Source organism: Micrasema longulum, unplaced genomic scaffold (assembly GCF_059751315.1).
Source record: "Micrasema longulum isolate JH-2025_06_02 unplaced genomic scaffold, ASM5975131v1 h1tg000136l, whole genome shotgun sequence".
NCBI classification, from domain to species: domain Eukaryota; kingdom Metazoa; phylum Arthropoda; class Insecta; order Trichoptera; family Brachycentridae; genus Micrasema; species Micrasema longulum.
In genome coordinates this window covers 714,628-741,485 of record NW_028277342.1, presented here as the reverse complement: position 1 = coordinate 741,485, position 26,858 = coordinate 714,628, and the positions used below count along the sequence as shown (strand labels likewise).

The window sequence follows — 26,858 nt, the reverse complement described above, 5'->3', positions numbered from 1 at the left end:
ACGGTACTTTGAAAATCATGAAAACGGGTAAATGCGTAATTAGATTCATGTTTATAATATTCAAAAAATGTATTCCTTCTTTATCATTTGTCAAGGCCAAAAACATTCCAACTGTTGCGTAGATTTGATTATTCACTCTTTTCAAAAACGTGCTATTATTATATCAGTTTCACTTTTCTATGGCCGGCTGCTTTCTGCATAACTACCTTTAATTGATCTGTTGTAACGCGGATCCTTTGTGCAGACTTTCTTATCTTGGATTTTATGACCGCGGGTACGGAATCAAAATAAGGTTGAAAGCATGAATGCCGCCATTTTTATTGTTACTGTTTTTGTTTTTAAAGCATCAAAAACTTAATAAACCTAATGTGTTCATTATTTTCTATGTAAACCTCTGAGTAATCATTCGCTATCGCTAGAGAAGCGCTTTCGCTGTGTTGCATAGAACAAAAGCGTTCCAAATTGTTGGTTTCGTTTTCGGTTTAACAACAAACGAGTAACGGGCGCATTCAGTTTGCGCTTGCAAATTCTCGACCTGAGTACCTACAGCCCGCTGTATTGCTGTAAACTGTGGCTATCTTCTTAATTTTTAATTAAATAATTGTTTTTGTCCTTATGGGCAACTCTATTAGTGACATATTATTACTTTAAGAGGTATACAATATTATGTCCGTACTCTTTTATATCTCTTTTATTAGTCCGTAGATTATCGGGACAAATATTGTTTAATATTTTATTGTAAAATAATATTGCAATAACATGCGCATTTTCTTGAAAAAATAATATCTGTAAATGTATTTTTTAAAGATTAATAATGCGTGTATCTAAATACCATCCAATCAAAATTCTCTATTAGTATGCGGGTTTTATAGACTGCTTATGATTGATCAATTATAACTTGTGATTTGAGATGCTGGTATATTAATGATAACACAAGCATAGCAGGGGCGAAGCGTCCAAATAAGTGATAAATAGTAAATTTGACTTTCGATAATAATGTTTTATAGTAACTATGTTTATGGGAAAATAAACAAAATAATTGTTATTCATTTGACGTTATTCACTCGTGGTGTAGTCATCAGCGCGTTTTCCTACCATGCAAGAGGTCTCGGGTTCGATTTCCGATAGGGTTTACAATAAATATTTATTAGAAAAGGTGCTTTTATACTAGAATATTTCGTAGTACTTGGACTGGTACTTGAACCATAATACCGATCATCGTACCTTCATGTAAAAAAAAGGTACACTGCGATTGGTGTACCAATGCAGTGTATTAAATGTTAATTGTACATTGGCGGTCTTATTACCAAATGGAAATTTCTTCCAACCAACCAATAAAATAAAAGTCTTGTTTTTATAATTCAAGTTACAAAACATATTCAATAAAAAATAAAAATAAAAAAGCTGAAGATATATAAAAATATAAATAAATGTATTTGTGTATAAATGATCTTAAATCAATACTATTACTCAATGGGAAAAAGGAAAGGAAGAGAAAAGGAAAGAGGAAACAGGACAGGAAAAAAAAAGGAGATGTTTCTTCAGACGTGATTTAAACAGATATAGTGTAGTAACATATTTGATTAAGAGAATATGCGGTGGTAGAGCGATTTGAAGAATATCAAGTAGTGGTCAAGACACTTAACTCGCACACGGAAGGTTCCGGGTTCGATTCCCGGTGAGAACACAAAAATTAAATGGTAATTTTCTCAAGCCAGGGTGTTCTGTGATGTAATTCACAACTGTATCTGGGCCTTCTAGCCTGTTGTGGTGCAAAAATAAAATAAAATTTAAAAAATATTTACTTAACGCTTTATATACATATCAGGGCGGGCATATTACATTGACTTTAAGACTATTTCTTTTTACCTACCAGAACCGTTCAGTTTCAGAAAACAAGAAGTATATGGACATATTCTAGGCTACAACGAAATAGAACAGATTCACAAATAAATGCTTTTCTCGGAGAAATGTTTTTCTTTTATGACACTTTGGCCCATTCTTAGTACACCCTTGGTAAAGATAGTTTATAATGTAGGGTGACCACGGAACAAACCACTCTAGGTACGAAGTCCACTAAAGCGTGGAAAACAGGAGTACGTACTCAGCATTGGGTGGAGTGAATGTTTACTGGGTATTAGTTTACGCTTACCGCTAATGTAAGGAGATTAAACTATTACCATAGCGTAAGTGCTATTTTGGGACATGCTGTACTTTAATAAAAGATGAATGTAAAGTACGTTCAGTTAAAAATGTACGCCATAAACATTTGAATTAAAAAATATTTTTTTAATATTATATTTTAATTCATTTGTTTTAAACATAACATATACATTACAAACATATATTCAATACGTACGTATTATATAAAAGAAAAAAAATACACGAAAGAGACTCATGTCAAAGAAGTAGGAGAATCCTGCTCCGGAAAACCCCTTCGTATACATGGAACTGATCAATATCCAGAGCGATGTTGTTCAGCATATCGGTGGCCCTTCCAACAGGCATAAACATAGGCAGGTTGGTCCTGTTTATCGGAATATGAAACAATCTATGCTGACGCTGTATTAGGTAATTATCAGGAACATACAAACGAATGGCCATCATAATCTCAGAATTATCGATCATACCGCGCAACAATCGATAAAAATATGTAGTCAAATACATATTCCTTCTAGTCTCTAAACTGTTGTAGCCAAGCATACCCTGGAGAAACTCGGTCGGGTAGAGCCAAGGATAATACCCGCGCTCTCTCATGTAGAGATATCTCAAAAACTTCTTTTGGATTTTCTCTATCATAAGAGAGTACTTCAGTTCATGTGGCCCCCAAATCATCGAGCCACTCTCGAGTCTACTTCGCACCAAGGAGTTGTTAAGGGTTCTCAGTACGCGGGTATTTTCGAAAACCCTGGCAGTACGCAGAACAAATCCTAACATCTTCAATGTATGTATCTCCTATCCGAAACCGATGGTGGATAAGACACTGACTACGTTTTCCACAGAAGGTGAAATAAAAACAGTTGGTTTATGTATAAGTCAATGCACAACTCTGTTCCGGAATATCTCAGGGAACTTTGCATTCCAGATGAACTAGCTGACAGACGACTTACACTAAGATCAGCTACATCTACGTCGAGAGGAAAATTTATTATACCTCTACGCAAACACCGCACTAAATTCGGTGAACTCGGTTTGCGATTTGCGGTCGCAGGCCCTATGGCATGGAATGCTCTTCCAGTAAAAGTGCGAAACTGTAAAAGTGAATTAATGTTTGGGGAAAATCATAAAACCCACTTGTTCTCGAAATCATTTTAATAAATTCGTAGCATGTTTTTTTATTTTAAAATTTCATTGATTAACCCTTACGGGTAACATACATTTAACAAAATATTTTTACTGTTGAAATTCACATTCAACTGTTAATAATAATATTTCTAACGACTTTTGTAAAGGTTGTCTGAGTCTTTTGCTTAGTTTTGTCTGGTAATTTATTGTATAACTTCAGTCCATGGTTTATTAGTCTCAACTGTCCTTGTCTCGTTTTAGAAGCTTGTATATGATATTTTTCTGATATTCTCGTATCGTGTCCATGTTTAGTACATTTTTTTTCATGTGATAATAAAGTAACGTGTTTTACATAAATTACAAATTTAGAAAGTCAAAATTAAATTTATTTATTTAAAGAATCACTTTCTAAGGCGCCCTTGAGGTATTATGTTACGAAAATAGCGCTACATTAACTATACATAATAATAATACATTGGTACACCAAATGTAGTGCATCTCAACCATCCGTTCTTATTCTTAGTGGTGGGGCTCCTGACGTCACTGCGATATGTGAAGATCTATTGTGACGGGTCTATAAGGGACGGGATAATTAACAAAAAAAATACTTTCAATCTTTTGACGCTTGCCAATGAAACAGTAGCACAGGTAATTATTTAACTATCGGGTAATTTAATTGGTGGAGGTAGAAAGAAATGTGTTGTAATTATCGTTTCTTATCACGCTCCATCTGTTCCATAAATATGTCCACCAGGAGTTACCTTTCTTACCAAGACCCTCTCTCTATACATAGCCGGTATATTTCATTATGTCTTAATTACGAACATAAAAAACCACAATGGAATTATATTACAGACCCGTCAGTAGAACCTCCCTGCTAAACCGTACAAAATTAACAATGAAACGTTTAAAACAGGCAAACTGTTACATCTCCACCCTGCGGTGTAATGGTCAGCACGTTTGCATAGCATGCGAGAGGTCTCGGCGTCGATTCCCGACATGCTTGACAAGAAATAGTTATTTAAAAGGGTGTTTTTAGACTAGAATATTTTTTAGTCCCTGGACTGACACCTGAAGCGTAAGACTGATCATTTTACCTTCATGTAACAAAATCGAACAAAATATGCTGCGATTTGTGTACCAATGCAGTGCCCTATGGACCATTCGGTGCGGAAAAAGGAATGATGAAACTGTTACATCTGAATATGGAGAATCATGTTAATATGGGGAACAGCACGTCGGATCACGTCGGGGTCACCAATGTAGGATTTATGCTTGTTCATACAAGGAGCTCCTACACAAGTTGGATGTGACAGAAGAAAACGATGCTGTGCTTAGATGAGTATTTATTACATGTTGAATGGAACACAGACTTCGGACATGAAGCGCGAGAGCAACGGCGATAACTAACTTGAACTGATCTGAACCACTTAATGTCTGAATTGAATTCTACGGTACTACTGATTTACTACTGGCTATTACTGACTATTGCTGACTGCTTGTAGTAATAATTTCACGTCTTATGTTTTGATTATTGGTTGTATACGTACAGGAAATGCTTGATTCACCTTCCGCAATGTGTTTATAACGATAGTAGATCAGAAGATAGTCTGCACTGGATTCCGGGCGAGTCTCACACTTCTACCACCACCCATTGAACGTAGTTATGCAGAAAGCAGCTAGTCCACAATTTCGGAAAAATGATATATTGATGTTATCGGGTGCAGTAAGGTCGATTCTATGTTCTGCTATAAACAGCTAGACCGCTTTCATATAAAAAAATCTGTATTAATCACCTCCGGAAAAAGGTGTCGATCACAAAAACGGCATTTCTCAATTTGCCGAAAACACCCACAAAACTAGGAATCTTATGGTACTTTAAAAATCTTTTAAACTGGTCAAATACACAACAAGATTGTTTGTAATCTATAAAAAAACTTATTTATTCATTGTTTATCGTTTGTTAAAGTCAAAAACATTCAAACTATTATGTAGATTTTAAAATTCACTCTTTTCACAAACTGGCTATTATCTCAGTTTCACTTTTCCATGGCTGGCTGCTTTCTGTATAACTACGTTCAATTATTCACCAATCACTTAGTACAATTAATTTTAATGAACGAACCACTAAGCTTCTTCTTAAGAATGTTTTAGTTCTCACCGAAAATAGAACCTGCAACTTTTGGTGCGTGCGTCAAGTGTCTTAGCCATTACATCACGGAGGCTGCCATAGACGGTTATATTTTCATGTCATGACGTTTCATAAATTTGTAAATAGCAATATAAAAATATTGTTGCGTTTGGTGTATATATTTATGTATGTATGTTAACAGGCTGTCATAAACGAAAAAGAGTTTGTGTTTTTTCAGTCACGGCATGGGTAAATATTTTATTGAATTTTTTGATGAGGCCGTTTCACGTTTTTCCCCGCCCCTTCAATTTGATTTATGACACTTTCATTATCTAGAATAAACTAGATTCAGATTTTGAATGCACGAATCATAACAAAGGGCTAGAAAAACGAGAAGATGATAGAAATCCGCCACCGCAAAGAAGAATGGAGGAGAGGTGAATGAAAATGAGAGAAAAACGACATCAAAAGAATGAAAAAGGGAAACTGTGATATATACTCGTATACAGAGGAATATTATAAAAGGAGCTTCTGCCGGGCAGCATCATAAACCAGCACAAATGCATTTAGAAAATAAATACCTTTTCAGTGAACATTTTATAAAACGAATAATAACGCAATTAGAGGAATAAAACAAAAATAAATCACGGATAAAACAAAATTCAAAATCCTAAGTACAAAACATCCTAAATAAAAATGCACTATCGGGACGATGAAGATGATTCATCATCATCATTCCCTTTCCGCACCTTATGGTGCATAGGGCACTGCACTGGTACACCAATTTTAGCGTACCTTGATAATTTTTTGTTACATAAAGGAAAGATGATCAGTCTTACGCTTCAGGTAACAGTTCAGGGACTATAAAATATTCTAGTGGGAAAACACCCTTTCGAATAATTATTTCTTATCAGCCATGTCGGGAATCGAACCCGAGACCTCTAACATGGTAGGCAAACGCGCTGACCATTACACCACAAGGCCGACAAGCTGATTAATAATATAATATTAGCCAACAATTGGCCAAAACTTCGGCGCTCGGGATGCGTCGGGTTACATTCGGCTGTACTCGGGTGCATTTTATGTTTCGTGACTCGGGCGCATGACCGGTGTGACCTGTGAAATTCACGCCTTTTCTTTCATCGTGTATTTTATTCAACACTTGCATTAGACGAAAATTAAGTTTTATAATAAAAACGCTTAATTTTGGGCGTTGCGTTGTGAAGTCACTTTTAACTTATTAATATAAGTTTCGGTTTCGGCCGAAACTACAACAGTGGCCGAAATTCGGCTTCAGTTTCAGTTGAAAATCTTGTTTGGGTCCGTCACCATAAAATATAAGTAATAAATAGCAAAGCAAATAATACTAACATTGCATATATAATATTCAAAATTCGAGTATGATTGCATTTATTTTGTCTCAACTAAACACGTGACTAAATTTCACGACTTGAAATTAACAATTTAAAGATATATAATTAATATAAATGAATAGTTAATATGCGGTAAAGTACGCAGAAGCTCTATGAATTACAATAAATAAAAAAAATTAATTAATTATAATAATCTACCATTATTCATAAATTAAATTTATTCGATGGGATTGTTTTCATGCCATTCCGTGTTATGAAGACGTTAATTAAACGTTTTAGCGTTGATGTTAAATATTCATTTCAATATTATTAAACAACCTAAAAGCTTTTTACATCAAAGGGTTTCCAATGATAAACAAAGCAAATGGAATTCATTATTTGAGTAGAAGCATTTTGCCGTAATTTTAATTGAGAGGTATTTTTTTGAGTAAATAATTTGTATTTTATTTGTAATATCCATAAAAGCATACAATGTTACAAATACGGAAAGTATTTTTTTGTTCATATGCAAAAAATCCTTTTTTGAATATTTCAAATTTAAACTTAACATTTTTTATCATATGATAACTACATAGTGTATTTATCTACATATGAAATTGAGAAACAGTAATAAATATCAACGTTTTGTTTCTGTGTTCATACATGTTTATGCTGTTTAGAAAAAATGTACAAAAAAAAACATGAATTTTGGTCGTGTTTCTTTTGTGCAATTTTTGTTAGATATAAATATTTTAATTTATCTTTTATTGGATTTGGCGTCAACATTTGCGTCATTTATTTATTTAACCGTTTTATAGCTGCCCATTCGCTCGTGTCTAAAAAACAACACCGCTTTAATGTTTATTAAATTTTGTCGATAACGCTCGTATTAACTTTGTAAGTATCTTGATATTTGTTTTATAAATTTATCGCATTAAATTAGTGTACATATTTAATAACAGGGAATCTGTTTAAAACTAATTAATATAAAATGAAAACGGAGTGTTCTCTGTCTATGATAGTCTCCATCTAACATGGCTCAGCCTGTTCGAAGATGGAGATTTTTTATCTTTTAAAGCATAAGTAGTCCTATACTAATGAAACAATAACATGAAAAAAACTAAAACTACTTAATTATAAATGCCTAGCTAATCAAATGTAAGAAATTAAAAATCGTTATTTTACAAATATAAGTGTATGTATTTATGTATATATATGTGCCAAAAATACATGTTACTTAAACATCAATAATATAGTATAATTTATTTATTTATTTTATTTATTTGGATAACCAACAGCTATAATGATCTTATATATAAAACAAAACAAATAACAAATAAGCCAATTACAGGTTTCCACAAGTAGCATCACAGTAAGTTAAAAAAGATTCTCGAACATAAAATGAATAGTAATTTATGTAAATTCAAGAGAAAAGGAAAAATATTACGAATTATTTCGAAAGCAAACGCCGTACGTCATTAAGATTATTTGCAAATAAATCTATGTTAAACGATTTATTTATTACATAAAAATTATTAAAAATTCGCCATTAATCTGAATTTTGCCTATAATTAGATTAAACAAGAGGTATGTGAAGAAGAAGGTTATTTCTTAAAACTTTGGAAGGAACATTGATAGAAAATTTGCATAATATATAATTAAAAACAAAAATAAAGCAATGAAATACATAAAAATATAAATAATATGTGTATCAATTATATAAAGTACTACAATTTTTGATATACATATATATTTTTTTAAAAACTCTCGCTACACTATTTATATTGTTTTACATTTTGAGTCTGTTATATTTGGCAATAAATCATTCATTTTTTTGAAGCAATTACATTATATTATTTATGCACTTATAGAAGATAGTTTGACCACAAAAAGCTCGAATTCCGACGGCATTTCGTCAATTTTCAACCTTTTAAATCTGAATACTTCGGGATTACATTGTGAACTTCTGATTCCCGATGATTTTCTTGACAACACAACAGTCAATAAAACGTGACGATAAAGTCAAAATAATTGTTCGGCGTAATCATGCTGAAGTTTTCAATGAGGAAGTTCAGTGGGTTTTAATTTGTTAACAGACTATCAAACAAAAAAAAATTTAATTAAAAATGTTTGTATTGTGTAATTACATAAACGTAGTTTTGTTATTTTGAAATTACACCGTCCGTGACGCCACGAGTTCAAGTCGGTGAGTTTTCCCGACATTTAAAAGGAGAACCCCGTACTTGTTTAAACACACTAAACGTTGAAAAATATGGCTACCAGGAAACCGGAAATCTATCACAACACATAACAACGCTATAATTATTTGGTTATTGTTCACCTGAAACTGTGACGTTTCAAAGTAATTCATATTTATTAAAAAATATATATGATTCTACTCATAGATTTCCGAGATATTTCACTGAAACATTAAATGCTCTCATTTCTACTGCGTTTAAGAAATAATTTTTTATATCCAACTTCGTTTAGCACCTAATTTCCTCATTTTGAACGTACTTAATTTTGGGTCGTTTTCCGTGATATAATAACGATCAAATCAGTATGGTGCGATTATTCCGTAAACATTCCGGAATTTTAAACTTTGCTCAACCGTTTAGGGGATGATTTATTATGATATAAATAAAACATTTGCCAATCACCGCCATAAACCCAAATATAGCTGCATATTTCCCTGGGGTAGACGGGGAAGTGTTTATATTCATATTAACTTCGCAAAGGTTTGGGGGAGGCGCAAACAAACAATAGTGCGTCCAGGGCCAGTATTACAGTGAAAGGGTAATCGATTGACCGATGTTCGTCGATATAACAATTTCCTAAATTCCTCACCAAAATTAAAATATTGGTATTTCGAAGACGTTTGACAAATGAATGATTTTAGAAGAGAAAATTCAAGATGACTAATAATAATATATTTATAACAAGATATTTATATTTAACGACTGCCAGCAATCTAAAATAAAGAATCATTGATCATTTTTTAGATATTTGTCGACATGCGATTTGTTTTAAAGGTTTGATTTTAAGCAAAAATGACGAGTTGCCTATTCCGACAAACAAATATCAGTCAATCTCTTACTATGCTTTTACTATCAACAGCCAGAATCTATCAGCACGTATTATAATAAATATTATAAAATATAAAAAATATTAAAATTGTTCCTTTATCCTTCTTCTTTCCTTCCCATCCCCTCTCCACTCTTCATAGTATAGTGTTATTATTTTTTTATATTTACATTTATTTTTGTTAATCTTTGCTTTTAATTTTTGTATAAAATTGTAAGATTCAATATGCCCATATATTTATAATTTTCTCAAACTGAACGGTTTGGGTAGGTAGGAAGAAATTGCCTTAAGGCAATATGCCTAATAAAAATAAATAAATAATGAATTGGTAATATAGTAATATTTCTATTATCCAAATTAACGAGTGCCAGATTTTATCGTTTTTGAAATAATATAGCTAACTAAAATCACATAAAAAACTTACTTAAACATGCCCAGCAAAGCTAAGAGCACAATTAAATTAAAATTAAAAACTTCTATTTTATTTTCTTATAACGAGACCAGACGAATATTTGGCAATCCGGATGACTAAAGTTCGGATAAACGGAGTTCTACCGTATATTGTCGTTGATAAATAATGGCGGTAAAGACAACTGAAAGTTGAAAAAAAGCTGGTATTATCGACAAATATCGCAGAATCTTTTACGTTTATTTTGCAATCGGCGCCAGGTCAGGTGGATTGTGGGGTAAAAATAGCCCTTGGCTAGCAATTCAATCAGAAGGGTTGGAATAGTATGAGACTGAAATTCCAACGGGCCGTTAACGGACGGGAAATAAAAATTCGAACTGTAATTTATTAGCTCCAACAATATCCCAGAAGTAAAGAAAGGGCGGAAGAAATAAAGGGTTATTTTTTAACTCCACGGAAGCTGAAAATTTCGTTACCTTAATATATTTACGGTACATCGACGCAGTTAAGGTTTTACGGGTTATCTCCTGCATCCTATTCTGGAGGGAACGGTAGAGGGCGCGAACTATAGAAAACGACCCCGCCGAGAGAACCTTAATCAAATTAGAGATGATATTAACTACAAATCATATAGCCAGTTGAATACAGCCGCTAAAGACCAGAATGAATTGTTAGGAAGATGCGAGTGTTGATGCAAATCAATAAAGGGATTAAAACAACGAGAAAACGAAACGTTGTATAAATATTGTTGAATAAAAAATAAACATTCAAGGGATCCGTGAAGTGGGAACGTAAATATATCCATACTCCCTCTTCCCCTCTATTAATCTACGTACAATTCGCTTTCCTTATAAATGATGTTAACTTTTATCTTCACAGATGAAAAAAAAATCTAAACACTAAGCGTATGGCTATTGATTCTCCTAGTCAAAATTTCGCATATATATTCAAATCGTAAAAATATGATTGCGTAAACTAATTCTCATGGGTTTCCTTAAACAATCTATTCAATTGTCAATACATTTACAATACATCAATATTTACACCCGTTTATTTACAAATTATACAATCATACCTAAGAATACTATATAAAAGTAATGTTGATAAAAAGACTTTTACAATGCTTAGTGCATTAAATTGGGTGTTAACATAAGGTGCGTCCGTTTTTTTCTTCCACATTAAAAAATTAACACGAAAATTAAAACTAAGTGGTAAAGGTTTATACGTCATTTGAAAGAATTTTTTCTGCTCTAATAGATGCCGTATTTGATTTTACGTTACGTTTATTATTTTATTTGATTACAAGCCTTCAAATGGAATCTCAAGTAGACGAAAGTGAACACTTTCGACAACTCTTTCTGTTCAAAGCTGCTCGCGATATTTCCGTAGTGAAGATTGTATAAATTATTGACTATTGTTTTGTAAAATAATGGAGGAGAATACATTGTAATTAGTTGTAAAATATTTTTCGAATGTATCTCTCCTTTTGGAAAACAGCGTTCGAAACTTCTGTTATCACGTGAGAATTCATACAAATTGTATTTTAAAAAACGATATTCACGGCCTTTCGCAGATAGTCTGTACAGTATATCTTCACTTTAGCCCTGATAAGGAATGCAAAATTCTGTCCAAAACGCCGGAAATAATTACGAACAACAAAAACACCCTATTTTGGGCGTTTTAAAATGTCTTTTAACTTATTTAAATAAATAAGTTTCTATAAAGTTTAAAGTTAGTGGTTGAAAACAAAGTTGTTTAATTTATTTTATTTAAATAAGTTTATATTTCGGCCAAAACTTGTTTGGCGCGTTCTAGAACAGAAGTCCAAAGTCGGTTTCGACAGAAAGTCTTGTTTCGATCAGTCACTAGAATTCACAGAATTAACAGTAATATATTTTTAAACTAGCGGACCCGACAGACGTTGTCCTGCCCGAACGTTGGCTTGCCTTCTATCATATTGGAAAAAAACATTTCATCTAGGTACTTGTTTGTGATTAAATTCTAAAACTAAAAATTGTTGATGTTAAAAAAATATTGAATTTCAGTAGGTACTTGTTTATGGTTGAATTCCAAAACATAAATAAAATATTTTTTCAAATATGGCATTCTTTTTCCAAACGTCAAAATCCGGTCGTCTCACCAACAAAGTGGTGAACTTATGTAGGAATACGATTTTTAAAAATGTTTTGAATTTAATATTATTTTAGTGTTACCAAATATCTAATAAAAAGAAATAAATGGGAAGAAATTACAAGGAATTTAAGGAAAGAATCTGATTGAGATCCACAAAAAACAAACTTTTTTTATACACAAAAAAAACAACATCTTTCCATTTTTTTGCAAATGCATTTTCCTCGAATGCAACCCTGGTAGATTGATGAATAAAACATTTATGCTCCTAACTTTTATTTTACATAATTGATTTAAGATTTTAATATCTACGAACACGGACAGCGCAAAGATCTATATTTCTCTGAAAACCTCACGTAAATCGGTTAAGCCGTTTAGGAGGACTACGGTGACACCACACGTAAAGAGGAATTATATACATAAAGATAAACATATCGGATCCGTACTAAAGAAACAACTAAGGCACGCAACATTCTTATACATTCCTCAATAATAACAATATGAACTCATAAATGTATTATAACATAATCTAAAATATTCATAATCAATAAGCATAAACTAATTCTTTGATAAACCCCCTTCGAAGTTATTAGTTGTTAGTACACATGCACTTTCAGAAGTGAACTTTAATGAACGGCTTTTAACAAAAGCCCCATTGTGTTTCCCCTCTAGTTTGTTTACGAACTGGGTGTAGGTACGAGTAGTGTGGGGTAGAGAAATAAGAGACGAACAAACAACAAATGACCAGGAAACCAGAATATGTGGAGGGGACAGGATGATTTGTTTGACTTGTGAATAAACTTGTACAGGAATTCAACCCCAGTTACTAAACAACACAAAAAATTCAGATCACCATATTCACGAAGCAATTAACTTGTTCTACTTAAACCTCCAAAATTTATTTACAGATATTTTAAGAGGAACTTCTTCTTCTTCTTTACCCTTCTGTCCTCCACTGCTGGATATAGGCTTCCACCATATCCTTCCGTTTCTATCAGTTGGTTGCTGTTTGCAGCCAATTTTTACCCCCACAGCGTCTATGTAGTCAGACCTTTTTTTTAGGTCTCCCGACGACTCTCTTATTCTCCCAAAGTCTCTATTTTAAAATTGAATTAAGGTGAATAATTCAATTAGATGAATCTCACCCGCATAAACAAAGGTTTCAGCTCTTTAACTTCACAAACATACAAAGATGAAAGAATTGAATGAATATAGATGTACAAATATGGGCAGAGTGGTGGTGGTGGTGGTTAGTGTGTAAAGTGGTCACTTAAACCAGCCAATGACAGGTTATGAGCCCTGCAGATGCCTAAAACGTTATGCATCTCTGTTGTAATATATTAATAAAATCAATATCAATTTTACGTGTGCCCTACCAGGAATCAAAGCTTTGACCAAATATACAGTAGAAAAATTTACCTTTAAGCTTACCACTACCCTACGAGGCAGGCTTATCTCCACTTGATTTGTTTTTTAAGATTTTTTCCTTAGAGCAGTCATCAAGTCGACTACCTTCCGCCAGGGTTCTGATTTCACCTCCCATAGAGAACAGTTTTCATCGGCAGTTAATTATCTTTAATATTCAGTACATATTTAAATAAATGTTTTGTGTTTATTACTGGAGTCTTATCGGAAGTCCATTGTTTTATTTAACGTTTTTTAGAAATACATGGGAAATCTGCTTTGACATTATTACTTGGGGGACCGAAATTGCCTTTTAGAAAGGGGCAAAGATTCACGGAGCGCATAAATATTAATGAACCAGGAAAAGTGATTAGAAAAGAAAATAAAAACGGGTTTTAGAACAGTCTAGACTTTTTAATGTTATCTGTTAATTTTAACTTAAGCAGAAGTTTTGGTCTTCAGAAGGCACTTGCAAAAAAAAAAAGCAAAATTCGATCAAACAATTAAGTAAATAAATATAATAAGTTATTTCAGAAAAAAATTATACATAAAAGTTTTATAAAACAAAATATAATTACATTTTCGATCGGCAGATTACACGTCTTGATATTTAAACTACACTCAGGTACATTGGTGCTCATATAAAGACATAGCATTTGAGTAAAATTTGTTCTTATTATTTGAAGATAATAAATGAAATTAAACGGGAAAGTTATAAATAAAAAAAATTAAAAATTGGTATTTAAATAGAAATAAAAGTATTTTAAATCGGACAAATTTCGTGGTATTTTTCATAAACAGTAGGCTAAAATGCCCTAAAAAAAATATGTATATATTTTTTTTAACGGAATTATGTCTTTTTTGTATTTTTAGGAAGATTTTTTAGGTTGTAAATATCAATTTTCTACGGTGTTCTACGGCCATTCAACGGCATAAAAATAAATATAGAGTTTTATCAAGTAAACTTTTATTGTGTATCAAAAACTCATTCAATTGTTTCGAAAATTCAAAAGCTTAATTATTTTATTAGTTATATCTTGTGGCCCTTAAAAATAAAACCTTGTTACCAATTACATATATTTTAGGTGTTTATATAACGTGTGTCCATTTTTTTCCAAATTTAAAAATGAGCACCAATTTTATTTTAAATGCAAAGGTTACGTCAGTCGAAAGAAAATTTTCTGCGCTACAAGATACTGTATTTGCATTTATGTTACATATTATATATTTTTTTTATTACAAGCCTTCAAAATTGAATATCAAGTAGACGAAAGTGAACATTTTCGACACCCCTTTTAGTTCGCGTCCAATGGGGGAAATAAAAGAAAAACTTAAAACGTTGGCAAAAAGTTATAAGTAATGAAAGATAATGCACCCAATTTATATCTAGGTTTATTAACAATTTCGCGGATAGCAACTAGTAATGATCACAGTAGTAATTATAAAAGTTATAAATGATTTATTCGGCATTTCTTAGTTTTAAAGAAGTTTTTTTACATCCAAACGCTATTTTTCACATTCGTTTGTAAAGCTATGGTTTCCTAAGACAGCGGTACCGTCACAAGGCGGCCGTCACGGGACGGCGGATGACGTCATTAAAACGTTGACTATGTAAATCAATGGCGCTGGTTTCCTAGAGAGCGTTGACCGTGAACGTAACGTCGAAGCAACGGTGCCGCCATTTGCAGGACGGCCGTCACAGCGGTGCGAACTGTTTTCGAACGGTTTTTGTCGCGAAGCGGTGACCGTTTGGCTGTCAAAATGAGTGCAAACGTGGTGCGGAATGTTGAAAATGTCGAAATATTGATTAATTTTGTAAAAATCATGACGATTTATGTAATGGAAGGGCAAAGACTATTAAAAAGTCGAGTTGAAACAAAGTTCGTGAAGAAATATCGGGACAACGCTTGAAATATCAGGTATGTACTAAAATGTAAATAACAATAGAATCATATAAAAATAACAGAGCAAATGTTTATAAGCTACAAGAAAAAAGCTAAGCATCTATCATAATGTTATTTTTCTAATTCAAAACATGTATTATAACATTGTTTATACGTAATAGATTCCAAGGAATCCTAACCTATTTATTGTGTCTGCAGATAATTGGTTGAATTCTATATTAAAATTTCGTAAGGTATCCAAAGTAAAATGCTTTTATTGGATTCAATTATCCTTTTATTTTTTTTATTTACAAGGGTGTAAAATGTGACGCATTTTGTCTTGTAAGGACATTATCACACTTTTTATTAGGTTACCTTACCAAATCCTAACCTATTTTGAAGTTGACATTTTATGAAATAACACACAACATTTCAGATTAAAAGTCACATGGGTGTGATTTAAAATAAGGAGTTCTCCATGAATATTAAAGAGCCAAGAAAAATGCCTGGAACATAATCTTAACAGAGTAAGTTTGATGAATTTTAAATAAAATATGCCCTTTGAACATGAAATGAATACAACAAATTTGTCGATGGATACAAATAAGTATACCAATGTAATTCTTGTATGAACATTACTATAATATTTTTTCTGCATTAATTATTACATTTATTTATTCTAGAAAGCTACAAACACCAAAGAGTAGTCACCAACATAAACAATTTTTGTTACAACTGAGAGGGAAAACATTTTTGAGAAGGGAATACTGAATTTGCGTCGTAGGTGAATTGGTTCAGGCGAATAAATCTCACCCAAATGATAAAAGTTTCAGCTCTTTGACTTCACAAAAGAAAACAGATGGAAGAGTTGAGGAAATGTGATGTTAAAACATAGGCAGAATGGAGAATGTTACAATGTGTAAAATGCCTACTTAAACCAGCCTATGACAGAGCATAAGCCCTGTAAGTGCCTAGACTTCCATATTCCCTTCTCGAAAATGTTTTCCCTCTCTGTTGCAACAAATTTAGAACTAGATAACTCCCTAGGGAGGAAATCCAGCCTGTCTGCAAACATTGGACATACTCAAAACATTGTTTTTAATGAGTAAACTAATGGCACAGAAAAACGATTAAATATAGACATACTTGGGACTTATTAATACATTTGTTCCAGGATTCTTATCACCGAATTCAATTAAATAATATGGTATGTAAATGAGCTCCCATTTATATTTGAGACAAGTTCAAACTAGTTTTATAGCAACTCCATAAACACCAGTAATAAGTTCTTATTTAGATACATAAGGTAGGTTGCAATAACTTTCCTGTATATTCATTGTGAATTTTATTTTCAGAATAAGTACATACTACAAAATTATTTTCACCCAAGTGCAGATCAAGATATGAGTAGTGAGAGGGTAGATACTCTCCCGATAGTACTACTAGATTTGCTGTGCGAGTCGAACTCAAATGTTTGCCAGCAGAAATTACTAGGCTTCCGAGCGATTTCTTCACTGCCTCAACATGCAAGGACAAGGGGACATTCGTCAACGACCTACGACTCAGACTCGCAGACATCAGACAAACACCAGGCATCCACCACAGTCCAAAGAAAACCTTTATCCACAAAGAACTTCTCAACACGAGCCACGTATTTATATTTACTGACTGCCACAGAAGACCATTCCAGAACGCCATACAATGTAGAATAGACGGGAGACAAGACTTTCTGAAATCTACCTTCACTATTGTGATGGAAAAATCCAATGACACCATACCCACAGCAGTACTTACTTCGGACTCACCAGATCCACCTCCAGGAAGGCAGACACTCCCCTGAAATGAACACTTCCCAGAATAATACTGATCATAAAAACAAAAATGTACTAATAAATATGAGCAAACTATTTTTACCTGGATGCAAATTATGTTTTAAATACCTCTTATGAATGTACACATTATTGTAATTCCATTTTGTATTATAATTTTATATGTATTCTTCTCCGTTTTTTATATCATGAGAAATGTAGTTTATACTCACATAATATATTTTCTATTACATAATATTTATGTAAATTTAGGATTATAATGAAAAATCCTCAAGTATGCCATACTAAAATGATTTCGTGTTTAGCATTAGGTCTTATACTCATATATATACATATAACTCATAAAATATTAGTTCTTTATACAAATATGAACCAAACTTTTCTTCTTTAAATATCTCTTTGTAAAAAGAGATATTTAAAGAAAAAAAGACAATAAATTTAAGTTAATTTAAAAAAACATCTTAAAAAAATAATAACATATTATGGTAAAAAAAGCAATATATTATTTTTAAATGCTATTCTAAAAGTAATTCAAATAAGTTTAAAAATATAAAACCAGCAGTGAAAAAAGAAAGAATAAAAGTCTTTCAAGTGAAATGTAAAAGAGCATCAGAAATTCAAATATATTAAAAAAATATTTTGTACTTTCTCCAGCCTGTCAATATAAGTAATGTATTGTGGATTCCAAATTATGGATGTAAATTCTAGGTGAGTACTTACATAGCTATAATAGAGTAATAATGAATTGATTACAATGTCTGCTTTGTAATGACAAATGTATTCTTTATGTTTGTTGTTACTATGTAAAATACTATATTATATTTTGACAGACTAATAAAATGAATTTAATTATGATTCAAAGAGGTTGGATATATACTTGTATGATAGGGAGCAGATGATATTCCTAAAGAGTTAAAAGTTATACAATACTGTGTTGTGGGGTACATAAATTATTAGTTAAACGCTGAAGACATTTTGGTTTCGAACTTACAGTTTGTAGTTATGTATATTATTACATATGGAAGTTATAAGTATATATTATGGTGTCTGTAAGAAGTAAGTGTATAATAATTGTAATTTTTCAGAAGAAATCTGTACAGTTTATATATAGTAAGCAATATTAAGTTCTGATGTTCCAGTATAAATTGTTACTACAATTATTACAAGTTTATATATGTATATTAAAGAAAACGTAAAGTAAAGTGAATTCTGGTTCTTTTGTTTTACAAAGAGATATTTAAAGAAGAAAAGTTTGGTTCATATTTGTATAAAAGTACAAATATTATATGAGTTACATATAATATATGCGTATAAGACCTAATGCTAAGTAATCTCACGAAATGTAAGAAAGCATCAGAAATTCAAATGTTTTAAAAAATATGTTGTACTTTCTCCAGCCTGTCAATATAAGTAATGTTTTGTGGTTTGTAAGTTATGAATGCAAATTCTAGGTGAGTACTTACATAGCTATAATAGAGTAATAATGAATTAATAACAATGTCTGCTTTGTAATGACAAATGTATTCTTTATATTTGTTGTTACTATGTAAAATACTATATTATATTTTGACAGACTAATAAAATGAATTTAATTATGATTCAAAGAGGTTGGACATATACTTGTATGATATGGAGCAGATGATATTCCTAAAGAATTAAAAGTTATACAATACTGTGTTGTGAGGTACATAAATTATTAGTTAAACGCTGAAGACATTTTGGTTTCGAACTTACAGTTTGTAGTTTATTTATTTATTTTATTTTATTAAATATTTGGGTAAATCATAAGAACGCAAATATTTCTTTTTTAAAAAAATAAAAAATAAGTATTAAAAACAACAACTTTTTAACATAAAAAGACCAATAAAGTTTTCATAAATTAAAAAGATATAAACATTAAATGTGACAAAAAAATAAAAAATAGATAAGAATTTTAAGTGAGAAAAGAATAATTAGTTATGTATATTATTACATATGAAAGTTATAAGTATATATTATGGTGTCTGTAAGAAGTAAGTGTATAATGATTGTAATTTTTCAGAAGAAATCTGTAGAGTTTATATATGGTAAGCAATATTAAGTTCTGATGTTCCAGTATAAATTGTTACTATAATATTTACAAGTTCATAAATGAATATTAAAGAAAACATAAAGTAAAGTGAATTCTGGTTCTTTTGTTTTACAAAGAGATATTTAAAAAAGAAAAGTTTAGTTCATATTTGTATAAAAGTACAAATATTATATTAGTTACATATATATGGGTATAAGACCTAATGCTAAACAAGAAATCGTTTTAGTATCGTTATCGTTTGAGAATTTTTCATTATGATCTTAAATTTACATAAATATTATGCAATAGAGAATATATTATGTGAGTATAAACTCCATTTCTCATGATTTACAAAAAGGAGAAGAATACATATAAAATTATAATACAAAATGGAATAACAATAATGTGTATATTCATAAGAGGTATTAAAAACATAATTTACATAAAATTTTGCATACTATAAAACTATGTAATAGTACTTAATGTTTCCTAAATAAAAGAAAAAAATATTTCTTTATCTTATTTCTGTTTACAGGATATCATGATTTGTTCACCAAAACACTAGAAATTGGCCCTGTGAAGGAATAGAACGCACCAAGATCAGTTACAAATAAAAATGTAGTTATTGCATATATTATTTTTATTTAATCAAAAACATACACCTTTTATTTTATAAATTATTATGTAATGTATTTTTTAAAATTATTTGAGTATGATCTTCTTCTTCTCTGGTCTCAATCCTGGGATTGGCTGGCAGCAATTCCTTTCATTCTTCTCCTCCATTCCTCCCTGTCTTGTGCGGCTCATTTAAAGTCAACATATGATGAGCAGCGCACGTCCTCTAATAGGTCCTCCAGGTACTCTTGGCGTGGGCATCCCCTAGAATTTGTTCCCTCGGTCATCCCCTCCATTGCACATGCAGGCCTTCTTGACGTATTACATGACCGATCCATCTCGCTCGCCTTTCGGACAAGGTCCTGAGCAGGTGCCTTCCACCTTCGATTCTTTGGAGAACCTCCTCATTTGTAATGTGGTCTCTCCAGGAAATTCCTAGTAGTCTTCTATAGGACCACATCTCAAAAGCCTCTAGTCTCTGTTTATCTCTTTCGGATACGCACCATGTCTCGCAGCCATACATCAAGATACTCCATAAATAGGTCTTGATTAGGAGTATTCTTAGTTTTAGGTCTATATTATTTGATTCTTTTATTTTGGACCTTTTATTAAATGCAAGTCTAGCTTGATGTATACGGCTGTCGACCTCGCTCTGAGACCAACCGTCCCACGTTATTTTGCTCCCGAGGTAGAGAAACTCCTTGGTGTTCTTTAGTGGTATTCCCGACATCACTACTCTCATCTGGTGTTGCATTCGGCCTACAGTCAGTAGCTTTGTTTTGTCTTTATTTATCTTCATACTGTAGTTATTTTGAAGAATGCTTTCCATAGTTGTAAGGGCTCTTGCAGTTCTTCTTCACTTTCAGCAACCATAGCAATATCGTCAGCAAACCTTATCATATCCCATTTAGTATGATATTAATAACAATAATTACAGGATTAAATAAACTAAAATTAGTTATTATATAGATGTGATTATAAGTAATTATGATATTTTACAAATTGCAAATATTTATCTATAAATCCAACATACTCAAGGAATACTATTTAAAAGTTTAACATATAACATCAAATCAGAGAGACTAAACATATATTATATAAACTATAAATCATATATTTGTTTTTACATTATAAATTTAAGATGTTTCTATCCCCTTGTATCAAACACACACTCACCCTTTCCACAAACCCACCCTCACACTCATATACACTAACTCTCATATTCACATACCTACCAAAACCTCACTCAACTCCAGCAATATTACAGCACATTTAAATCAAAGCTTTCTCTCACTCTCTAAGACTTGCAAATAAATAATACAATAATAAGCTCCACTCGTTTGACGATAACAGCCGAACCTCGCTTCTAAGTTATCGTTTTGAAATTTACTCAAGAGTAAATATTCTACTTTATGTATGGAAAATATATATAGGATCAACATTTAAAACGCATCCAATGTAGTAATGGGGGATTTAAATTTTTGTACACCTAGAGACTAACTCTCAGGTATTGAGAGTCTCCAAGTTTTTAACCAAAGGGACATGTTTCTTAGAAAATTTTTATGATCTACACTATCTTCTCTAATGGGTTCCTTGTGAAGATTGTTGAATCTCTGAAATTCAAATACACTTTACCCATTTACAATCTTCCACCATCTACAAAATATACTTTTAAAATCTAGAGTACTCTCGGGTTCTACAAACAGTTCTGGATTTTTAGGCGCTACGCACTTTAAACCCACCAATTGTTTTCTCATTAAAAACTTTTAACTCTAGGGATACATTTTGTTTTAGAATGTTGCTTGGATATAGGACTTTGTATGATATCATGTGCCCAAATTTGATCAAGGTTTTTTTTTCAAGATCATTAATGAATTTCGAATGTTGAAATTGAGCGTCTAATATTATACTGAAATCATTTAAATGAGGATTATTTTGAATTGATCCAATTATTGCAAACACACTTAATAAAATGTAAGTACAGGATCAAATTTGAAAAATAAAGTTCTACTATTATCTAAAGGGTGAGGTAAACTAGGGAGTAATATTTTATCTGTTTGAAACAATTCAAATGCCTTTTTTGTTAATAGCATTATTATCGGATATCAAAGATATTGTGAAGTAGGCCTTGTATACAAACTCCTGACGTCACTGCAACCTGTGAAGATCTATTGTGATGGATTAAATTAATTAAAAACAACTACTGCACAACATCATTATACTTACAGAGGAATATTTTTCTTTAATGAAATGAACAAAGATAATAAAAAGTACAGTCAGGAATACAATATATTTAAGAAAGAAGTAAAAAATTACATCTATAATTCTTCTTTATGTAACACTGATTGAAAACATCGTTAATATCTTTTTTGTAATTTATTTATGTTATTCTAAAATAATCTATTATAAGACGTCACTCCCGATTATGTACACAAGAATTGTTTATTTCTTTTACGTAATGGGAAACGTTAATGTAAATATATGTAATTGATTAATGTAAAAAATTGTATTTAATATTATATTTAAATTTGTTATTAATAAATTTAAAAAAAAATCTATTGCACCTATAACTTTAAGAAATCCTCTCATACAAAATAAGCCGGATATAACTAGATTTGTTCTGGACACTGGCTTCATTATAATATAGTCCGGTGTTTTTCATGCCAATTGATGTTGATGTTGAAATAGTTTGGTGACTAAATTCGTGTCACCAGAGAGTCGTATTGAATCTGGAAGATTTATCAAAAGTTAATATCTATAGGCATTAAACATTTACGTATTTAAAATTGTCAAATGAATTGACAGAAACGATACTTACATATTGCCAAAATTATTATTCATTACATACCTCATTACTACCCCAGTACCGAATAGCAAATAGGCCCTGGAGTTCTACTGGTATTTTCTCATCTCGTTTGTGTCCTTCCAAATCGAGTTTTACTAGAGTAATTATGCGCCTCATATTTTCCTTCGAAAAACAGTATTTCTCCTTGAATTCACTGTCTTAAAAATCTTAAAAAGAGTTGACTCTTTTTTTAATACTATTTTCGTGCACGAGAAGGTCGCATGCCTTCGAAAATGTTTAAAATTAAATAAAACTGTGACAAACTATTCATAAATAACGACAAATATGACAGATCGCATTCTAGGGCATATTTTTGACAGATAAGCTGCAGTGGCCGCCAGATATGACAACGTTTTCCTAGGAAACCACTCTCTAGTCACCGTTTCGGCGGCCGTTCACCGCATCACCGTTCGTACGGCCGTTAAAATATCGGCACCGTTTTCCTAGGAAACCCAAGCTTAAGGGTTTCGAAACGATGTTTTTTGGTCGTTACCATTACCACATAAAAAATACAAATTGGTACACACGATTGATGTTTCATAGCATCACAGTAAACATTGACTTCAAATGATTCGCCTGTATAAGTAAGACTTGTGATTTCGGTTTCGTTTTTGCACCCTTAAATAAATCTCCTAAGGGACGGTGTAACAATTTGGTAAGTATTCAAAAGAAATTCCTCCCTGTAATCTCAAAGAAATCCAAGCTAAACGAGAGATAAAAGCGAACAGTTCAGTTCGGTAGAAATACTCGGAATGTTTTTGCAAAAGCTTCAAAGCCTTATGACGCAAATATGCGCGATTGGATATTCAGTAAAAAGTAGGGTATTTTGGAAAGATAATAACGGCGAAGTTATCGAAGAATTTTCATTTCAATATATGGTAGGAATGGGCACTTAAAATAACCGCTTCATTTTTTTTTATATACTGTTATAAAAGAACCATGTATGAAGCCTACGTTGAATCTAAACTATGATATATGATTCCATCATTGGGTACAGGAAATCAAGGAGATATAAATAGATTACAACGCCAACAAAACAAAATTAAAAGCTGACATGCGACTTATCATATTTAACTCCAACAGTTAAAGTGTAATATAATAAGATAATACAATTTAATATACATTTAGTTTAAAGATAAAATAAAAAAATTGAATAAACTCGCAGACACGGAATTTAGCAAGACAAAAAATAGTTATAGACATTCACATGATACAAGATCGGCTGGAATATACTTTACACAAACTTCAAAAACAGGACAAAGACAAACAATATTTAAAAATCAGTGGCTTTGACTATCCGACGTGTTACCAGAAGAAATAAAAAAAAAACAAGACAAAGCCAGCTTTTGCCCCAGGAGCAAAAAAGGATTTTTTATGCTAAAATAACCTGTAAGGGTTTTTTGTACAATTTGTTAAAAATATAAAAAAATAAGAAGTTTGACAAAAAAAACACGGAATATTAGAATTTTGTATTTGATTTTCTTTATCAATATAACAGAGATGAAGAACATTTGAGAGAAGGTAATTAGTCTAGGCATCTACAAGGCTTATGACCTGTCAATGGCTAGTTTAAGTGGCCACTTTACACATTGTGTAACATTCACTATTCTGCCCATATTTGAACGTCTATATTCCTTCAATTCTTTCATCTGTTGATGTTTCTGAAGTTACCTAGACTTCTATATTACCAAATGTTCTTCATCTCTGTTGTAATGTGTTAATATAAACAGCTCCCCAGGGAGTTGAATCCAGTCCTTGTCTACAAAAATTTGGACAAACTCAAAATATTGTTGATTTATCAATATACTCGTATATCTCTCTTTTGGATGATCTCGTGCATGTTGGATTCGTTCAGACGTTTCGGCTACCATTTCGGGGTAAACAGTGTGTTTTGTAGAAAAAAAATGTGTTTATTATAAAAAATACTAGTTATTTGTACCGTGTTGGAGTATTTCTAAACTTTTTCGCATTTTTTTTTACAATACACATAGTTAAGCCTGAAGATACGCAGATAACTCACGCGGACCGTGAAAACGTACGCATCTATTGATTTTTTAAATTTTGTTTTTAATCGTTTTCAAAATGTACAGTGGTTTATTGTTTCAGGTCTCGACTAGCTAGGAACTCCATGAGGTCGGACGAATTTTTGATTGATATTTCATGTCGACCGTCCCAGAAATCGAACCCGGGACCTGAAACATGGTAGGCGAACGCGCCAATCACTACACTACGAAGCAGGCTTATCTTCATTGATATATATAAGAATAAAAAAGAACACTCAAAACTAAATAAATAAAATAAAAATATATATTGTAAGTACAGATTTATTTACGTATTGTAAACGTGAGTTTAGATTTGCGGTAGGTACTTTAATTCCAACCGTTTTTGCTTTACATAAATAATCCTTTTATTCATATTTCTTGGAATTGTTTAATTTTATGATATTGTATTATACGTTCCAACGAAGAACATTATTCGTACGGGTGTGCTTAATTGAACCATTATATTCCAAAAATATTTTAATCCTATTATAAATACCGATTTCATTCAATTGATGAATTACACAACGTATTTAATCATTTCGAGAATGTTTAATCTTGTTGGGATCAGAAAATTAGGATTTTATTATTTGAATAACATACATCTTAAGAAAACAAAGTCTAGTGTGTATCTATTGAAAATATAATGAAAGATTGTAGCGGGGTGTACCCGTCGATCTCTAGGTCAGTGTCTTGCTCCATTTTCTTAAGACAATAGGTCCGATGCTACGACAGGACATATCTCGAAGAATTAAGAATTATAAGTTAATGTATGAACATTAGGGTGGTTCATAAAACTAAAATTTTTATCTACCCGGGGCCCCCTCTTATTTGATTTATGATATTAAAAAATACGAGTACTTAAAAAAAAAGATTTTTTGAGAAAATGTTTTACTAAGCATTGAACAATAAAAGTAACTGAGGATTTTGTGCTTTTTTAAAAAAATATTTACTATTATTTTAATCAGAAAACATACAGTCATAAATTAACATTAAAAATAAAGATTTTCAATATATTTCTATAAAATTAATTTATACTGGTAAACACCAAAATTATTTTGAATTATTGGTTTAATTTCATTGATAAGTAGGTACCTAGGTACTTATTTGTGATTAAATTCCAAAAACTAAAAATTGATAATATTCAAATATTGAATTTCAGTAGGTACTTATTTATATTATTAATATTTTTCAAATATGGCATTCTTTTTGCAAATGTCAAATTCCGTTCTTCTCGCCAACAGAGGGGTGCACTTATGTAGGATTACGATTTTTTTATATTTATTGAATGTCAATATTATCTTTGTATTACCAAAAATCCAGTAAAAAGAAATAAGGAATTTAAAGAAAGAATCTGATTGAGATCCATAAAAAATGAATGCTGTTTGTAAACATTCAAAAACAAAATTTTTTCATACACAAAAAAAACAACATCCTTCCAATTTTTTGTACATGCATTCTCCGCGAATGTAACCCTGGTAGATCGATGAAAAAAACATTCATGCTCCTAACTACTTTTTTTACATATTAGATTGAAGATTTTAATATCTGCAAACACGCGCAGCGCAAAGATCTACATTTCTCTGAAAACCGCACGTAAATCGATTATTCCATTTAGAAGGAGTTCAGTGACATCACACGTACAGAGGAATTATATATATAAAGATATAAGTTATTACATCAATTCAATTTTAAGTTGTGGTAGCAAGCAACCCTAAAATTAATTATTTTTTTTTTTAATACGGTTTTTTATTTTTCACAGAGTAGATCCAAATTACATGGTTTCCCAAGAAAATGAGGAA

General features: G+C 31.5%; 1 protein-coding gene and 1 long non-coding RNA gene across 4 annotated transcripts in view; one reads left to right on the top strand and one right to left on the bottom strand.

Annotated features, from left to right (window-relative positions):
• LOC148284270 (dystrophin-like) overlaps positions 1-26,858 on the bottom strand; it is a 404,658-nt gene that overhangs the window by 155,274 nt on the left and 222,526 nt on the right. The gene's annotated exons all lie outside the window — the stretch shown is intronic.
• Positions 15,519-17,679, top strand: LOC148284271 (uncharacterized). Its single transcript, XR_015825369.1, has 3 exons — positions 15,519-15,714; positions 16,115-16,205; positions 17,034-17,679. It is a non-coding gene; the product is annotated as an uncharacterized LOC148284271 (long non-coding RNA).